This window comes from Solanum pennellii, chromosome 2 (assembly GCF_001406875.1).
Source record: "Solanum pennellii chromosome 2, SPENNV200".
Classification (NCBI taxonomy): Eukaryota; Viridiplantae; Streptophyta; class Magnoliopsida; order Solanales; family Solanaceae; genus Solanum; species Solanum pennellii.
This window is the reverse complement of record NC_028638.1, coordinates 42135624-42143479: the sequence shown is the minus strand read 5'-3', so window position 1 is coordinate 42143479 and position 7856 is coordinate 42135624.

Here is a 7856-nt window from a genome sequence, read left to right as displayed (position 1 = left end):
ATATATTCTATGATCAAATTTATAATCAATTATGGAGATATGAAAGAGGGGATAGAGAGAGGAACCCTAAATGTTTTAACCTTTATACCCTCTTCGAAATTTCTTAGATGTCATTTGATTTTCAAAACATAAGATTCCATCACCAATCCACCTTTCATATATGATATAATCAAAAAATTTGATATGAAATAATACTAACCATAGCTAATACCTCCGGTCAAATACGAGATTTATAAATGTAATACTAATAATCGATACGAGGAAATAAACTTTATAATTACTTTGTACAAAAGTGAAAATAACATTTTCAGATGACTTTTATGTGAAAAAAAGAAAACCTCTAATAAAAAAGGCATAAAACATATAAAAAATTATTTGTGAAGGAACATAAACAAAATTTATTATCTTTAATGAGATAACCTAGATAATCCTTTTTCTTTAGAGGATTTTTTTCCATAACTTATTCGAAAGAATTTTTATTTCTTTTTTTTTATTAATGTGATCCCTAAAAGAACCTAAACTCTAATACAACTCAATTAGAGTGAAATCTTAATATTCATATAAAAGAATCAACTAAACCAGTTAGTAATGGAGAATCATGAGATATTACTCGATTTATATTTTGTCAGTAGTGGATTTCGATTGAAAGGAAATAAGCGATGGTCAAGGAGTATGCTTTGATGAATATGGTGAATATACATGGTGGAGAATAGGATTCGTTAAGAGTTGAATGAAATGTTTCAGCGATATATTGTGTTCTTTCCCTATCTCAAGAGCTTAAAGAGAGATTATTTGGTATAGGGAAGAGTCGTTTTGTCCTTTTAAATTCAATGAAGAAAAATGCAAGGGTGTGTGTAGGATTACGAGAAAAATATGTGAGTACACAAGAGTATGAAGAAAAATATGATTGTGTAGAGTGTGTCAAGTCATCATGAGGGTGCGAATAAAAAAATGACTATGTATATAGTGTACCAGGTAATTATCATACGGATGTATACGAAAATTGTGATTGTGTGTAGAATGTATCAAGACATTATGATGATGTAGATGAAAAACGTGACTGTGTAGGGTGTCTCAGATCATTATGAGGGTGGGTGTATATTGTAAGGGACAAAAAAAATTGTGATGGAATCTTTCCAGGCCCAAGCAAAAGCGACAAAAAATTATTTACATTCTTTTTTATTTTAATTTTTTGATTTTTTAAGATAGTTAACAAATAACAAAAAATACTACTAGTCAATTAATTAATTAATCTTAACTAAGAAAAATAAAATATAATTAGCAAAATACTAATTTGAAAGAAAAATATTTTTTGAATTTCTCTTCTTTCAAATAAAGAAAAATATATATTTATATCCTTAAGAAACGTCTTCTTTTTCTTTTTGTGTGATTTTCAACTTTCTAATGAATCCCATTAAAATGAAAAAGAAAGTCAAAATACTAAGATTAATTCAAAACATATAATGTAATGATAAATTAGTATTTAGAAAAATAAATTAAAGAAAGATAAAAATCATATTTATTGAAAGCAATAAGATCTAGTAAATACTTGACATCGAGTCAGGTTATTAAATTTAGAAAAAATGATTAAATTTTTTTTACCCAAATTAGATGACCTAAATTTACACGAACAAGAATATTTTGAAGAAAATTGTAACAATACTTGGCTAAGGTGGGAAAATAAATAAATATAGTTAGTAAAGGGGTAATTTTTTTAAATTCTTAAAATAATAAAAAGAACCTCAACTTTGACTCGTTTTGAATTTTTAAACCCTAAATGAATACTTTCCTCTTTTCTTTCTTCTTCTTATTTTCGTATTAGAGTTATAAATTAAAACATTAGAATCTAACATCAATTTCTTGTTCTATTCTTATTGTTATTTTTCTTTAATTGAAATTAAAGGAAGTTTAGTTTTATATTATCTTAACATCAAGCTTGTAACCATATTATCTTCTATTGTTTCTTTTTCAGATAGGAAAACATTCAATTTCACTAATTTCCTATTCTTATCCTCTAAGAGCGTCAATTCAAATGAAACTATACAATAAGAAATGTCAAATAAACATATGACCTCATGCACACATATACAACCTCAAAAAGCTATAAATTGAATTTTGTATCACATTTACAATTTATGACTAGTCATTCTCATAAATTGAATTAAAAAATTGTTATGCATTTGTAAGTAGTCATCTATTTCCATTAATAATTACGATTGCTAATATGCTTAATTAAGATAACGAGCAAATAATTTTGTCGCTCGATAAGAAGAGGAATGACAAATCCAGAAACACAGGTCGGGCACGTGCAATAGCATGACCTACTGCAATTGGTAAAAAAGTTAACCACTGACGGCTTGGAAGTCTCCTCCTACACTATCAGATTTCTCTAACATGTATAGTAAAGCATCCTGATCTTCGTAACATTATAGGGGTATTTGTATTTGTCCAACGGACAGTAGATCAGCGAATGGCCATAAAATCTTCTGATGGGGCGCACCTCTTATCCTTCAGACATCTGATTTGGTTAAACGTAAAAATGTCACAACTGGTTCTGCATCAATAACATAAAATACCAGTAAGACTTTTTAAACCCCTAGATGAATCATTCCACTTATTGGTGGTTATTGCAGCATTTTTTGTTAATGAATTTTTTTCCTCTTTGGTTTATTAGACTCATTAATTCAAAGATAAGAATATGACATCAAATTGTTGTTTTATTCACGTTTACTATTATTTTTTTTCTTTTTCTGAAAGGAAGTTTTGACTTATTTAATTTGTACATCAAACTAGTAATCACATCATCCTCTCTTTTTCTTTTTCACCATCGAAAAATAACATTGAATATTACTAAATTCTTGTATTGATACCCTAGGAGCACGAAACAATCATTTTTAAATAAGAACATGACCAAATGCATGAAAAAAATAACTTTAAAAAGTGAGACTTGTGAGTAATTATTCATATAAGTTGAATTAAAAAAATATTATTAATATAGAATGTGAATATTATAATGGATTATCTAACAAGGAATCAACATCATTTATATGTTATAGTTGTGTAATATCTCACTTTTCTTTCTATTAGAGTATTTTAAATTGGTACTTGTCTCTTCTTGGCAAAAATTAGGAAAGATGCCCTTTTTTTTCTTCTACAAAGTGGTGGTTAGACAAGTCATATATTTGTGCATGGGTTAGAGTATATGCCAACTAAGTACTCTCACACTCTAAAATTATACGAAAGTGAAAAGTAAGCTAGCTCACAACCCTCCCAGTGTTGGGCTGGCTTGGTCATTTCAAGACCCCTTCAAATGAAAGGCCGAATCACTCTAACTCCTCAAATTTTTTGCCCACGAAGCTTGGGATGGATGGATCTGAGTTGGTCTGACCTATTTTTGCAACGCTAATAAGAAAGATGTTGATGCTTCTAGATTAGGCTTGAGAAATGTCGAAATTTCATGGGGTAGACTATTGAGTCTAGTAGATTTTGCATAAAAGATCCTTGGATTAAAAAATGTTATCCATCTTTAAATATTCATTTAATTCTATTAAATAATTAGAAGAATTTTCTATTATGCTTAATTAAGATAACGAGAAAACAATTTTGACGCTCCAATAAGAAGAGGAATAACAGATACACAGACACAGGTTAGGCACCTGCAATAGCATGACCTACTGCATTTGGTAAAAAAATTAACCACTGGCGTCCATTTAGTTTCGTCCTACATCATCAAATTTCTCTAACAATAATGGTAAAATGTTCCGATCCTCGAAACATGATTGGTGTACTTGTATTTGTCCAACCGTCAGTATAGTGCGAGGAGGTCAATATATGGACACAAAATCTTCTGATGGGTGCACCTCTTATCCTTGAGACATCTGATTACATTGATTCCTAGAAAGCCCTTGGCTAAAGGTGAAAATCTCACGGCGGATTCTGCATCTATAACTCCAAATCCATGTAAGACTTGGTAGGTCCCTCGATGAATCATTCCACTAATTGGTGGTTACTGTTTCATTTTTTGTTAATGATTTTTTTTACCTCTTTTGTTTGTTAGACTAATTAATTCAAAGTCAAGAATATGACATCATATTTTTGTTTTATTCACGTTTAAAATTATTATTTTTCTTTTTTCTGACACTACAAAAAAAATAGTATTTAGCGACGGATATTAGCGACGGAATTAATTACGTCGCTATATAACTATGGATTAGCAACGAAGTAGTCATTTCTTTGTAAAATTTACAAATATTTTTTTGAGTTAAAATATAGCAACGAATTGACGACGGAATATGTTTTTTGTCGCCAAATAATAGCGGGAAACTCTGGCGCCTTAAATTTTGCTACAGATTTCGCAACAAAGTAAGTTTTATAAATTCAATAATTTATTGCGACGGAATTAGTGACGGAAAAGTGTTGCTAGAATGTAAAATATATTTTTATGGACTTTAAATTACGTATTGACGGAAATTTCTATCTATAAAATTAATGTAAATAATTATTTTTATTTATAGCGACGAATATCAGAATCCGTCGCTAAGTTCCTTTCAATAATTTTTACACAAAAAGGAAACAAAATTACAATCCCTTAAAAGTAGGGTTTTATCTCTCTGTGAAAAGTTCCAAGAGCTGCGCAGCAACAGAGTTAAGAATTCTCTGGTCTCCTTCACCTTTCACCGGTCTCCTTGAGGTAAGAAATTGATTTCCTGGTCTCCTTCTCCTTTTGATTTCTCTCGTCTCTCACTCCTTTCGATTGCTCCCGTCTCAGGTGAAATTGTTTCTGTCTCAGGTTCACAGTGAAATTGCTCATGTTTCCTTCATCTTCAGGTGAAATGTGAGCTTCTACCTTTGGTAATTTCTCTTTTTTCATATGTTCGGTGAGCTTCTAGTGCGGTGAAGAGGAGGGTTTTGACTTCTATTTGGTGAAAAATAATTGGGGAAACGGGATGGGGTTATCAGTGAAGAACATTATAGTCTTCTTTAAATTTTCTTGGATACGTGATGTTAGGCATATTTATAAACCACATTGTCTACTAAACTCACTCTAACACAACGAAAAATCGCCGGTAAAATCACTTCTGGTGGAAGTTCATCTTCTGCTTCACCACCTAAAACTTGTAAGCAGTCTTTCAAAAATAAAATCATACTTGCTAATTATGTACACATTATAAGATACTTGTATTTATTTATTGTATGTTCTCTTTAAGCATTGCATGTAGCTTAACAAATCTTACAGATATAACTTGTTAAAAGTTGATAGAAAAAGAGAATCCCAAAAAGATAAATAGGTATTGACATGATTTAGCAATTAGATTTTAATGATGAGTACATATGTCAATGATGTTTTAAGATAAGAGTGTGTGCTCTACCTACTTTAGCATTCACAGTGAGATATGAGATGAGAATGAGGCGTTTCAATGGCTTAAATTAGCTTTTACGTTCATTAGCAAAAGAAGAGATTTTCTATTGTTCTTAGTCTCTTCTTATGATATTGTTTGTAGAAGCTTCAACACTAGTTGTTTGGTACGTTCTTTTCTAAAGATTTTATCTGTTAGCTATAAACTTTTATCATGATCTCGATGAAATGTATGTGTTTTCCTTGTGTCTTTTCTTTTAGTGTTGAAAGGATTGAGTTAACTATTGTTTTTAATATTTTACTTTCTTTTGTTACTGTTGTTTTCTTCTACTTTGCTCTAATTTTTTATTTTGAAAAATTTTCAGATTTTTTTTTTACTCTAACCTTGCTTGCTTCTACTTTTCTTGACTAAATTCTCAATATCTCGAAATAACATTGACAAGAAGTCTCCAAGCTTTTCACTGTCTAGTCACTGCCTTGACACTGCCTGGAGAAAGGTAACCTTTCCTCTGTAATCTTCTCCTCGTCTTCTTCTATTCATGATATGCCTCTTCTTCTATTCATGATATGCCTCGCTAGTCTGTTGTTGTTGTTGTTGTATCACTGTTGTTTATAGATGATAATTAATGAATTTAATTTGCTATACATGGGTTCTTAATGGATTTTGTTGATTCATATTAATGTGAAAGTTGGCTTTTATCATTTAGTATTTAGTATTGACGCTTATTTGTTCTTTTTTGTTTGAATCTATTTTAGGTGACTACTCTTCTCTATGTCGTAAAATCTATGTTCTTCATTTTTATTGTCTGTAAGCCTATGTTTTACATTCAGTTTTGCTACTGTTAATGATGCTTTCTTTTCAATTGTAATGCTTCAATACCTTTTGTTTGTCATCAATTTTGTGGGACTAAGTCTGCATAGTGAATAACTGTAGAAATTATTTTTGTTTTGCCTAAATGCATGTTTTGTTAGTATTTGATGAATGTGAATGAGAGTACCTTCTGGTCCACAGTTTGTGCTTGTTACTGATTTTTTATTCTTGTAAATTTAAACTTTATTAGGAACATGAATAATCTAGAGCGTAATTGGATGTATGATAGGTTGGATGGTCAAGGGGCTATAAATTATAGTTTTGTGATTGGAGTGGATAAATTTATCCAATTTGCATGTTTGCAACAAAATCGGATGAGTGGCAATAAAGTTAGATGTCCATATAAGAAATGTCACAACTTTAGGTTCATGGATGTTATAAATCTGGATTTGTTGATAACTATTTTATCTGGAAACATCAAGGAGAAAAAAATATGATTGGTGAGATTTCTTGTGATCAAGATTTGAATGGTGGTGCTACACCTGAATTAGGATATGATAATCCATACCGTCAAATGATTTTAGATGCAGCTGGTCCTAACTTTCCCAAGGTTCAAAGTTGGCAATCTTTTGGCAATACTGTTGACAAGTCGTCTCATCCTTGTGAACCTTCAATGGAGGAAGATCCTAATCCCGAGTCTAAAAAATTATATGATTTGCTACAAGCAGTTGATGCAAAATTATATCCCGATTCTTCCCTCTCTCAACTTGTTGTTGTCTCTCGAATGTTAAATATTAAAATGGAGAACAACATGTAACAGAGAGGTTATAACCAAATGATGCAATTGTTGAAAGAGGCTACCTGAAGATAACATAGTGCTTGATAGCTACTATCAGACTAAGAAGCTAGTGCGTACCTTGGGTTCGCCAGTTGAAAAGATTGATTGCTGTAAATCAGGATGTATGTTGTATTGGGGTGATGATAAACACCTTACATCTTGTACATTTTGTGGACATTATAGATACAAGCGTCGTGTTGGCTCTCGTAACAGGAAATTGATCCCTTACAAGAAAATGTATTATTTTCTTTTGATTCCTAGATTGCAAAGATTGTATGCATCTCATGCTACAGCTGCTGACATGAGATGGCATCACGAGCATACAAAAGAGGATGGTGTAATGCGTCATCCATCAGACTATGTGGCTTGGAAACACTTCAATGATACTTATCCTTTTTTTTGCTAATGAACCAAGAAATGTAAGATTGGGATTATGTACTGATGGTTTCCAACCATTTAGTCAGTCTGGGAGTAGATACTCTTCATGACCAGTGATTGTCACACCTTATAATTTACCTCCAAGAATGTGTATGAAAGAAGCTTATATGTTCTTAACAGTCATTGTTCTAGGGCCAAACAATCCCAAACATAAAATTGATGTTTATTTGCATCCTCTAATAAAAGAATTGACTTTGTTGTGGGAGACAGGCGTGCAAGCATTTGACATCTCAAAAAAACAAAACTTTCAACTAAGGGCATCTTTGATGTGGACAATCAGTGACTTTCCAGCATATTCTATGTTATCAGGATGGAGTACTACAGGTAAGTTTGCATGTCCCTATTGTATGGAGGAAACAGAATCTTTTAGATTGACCCATGGTAGGGAAACATCTTGGTTTGACTGTCATCGG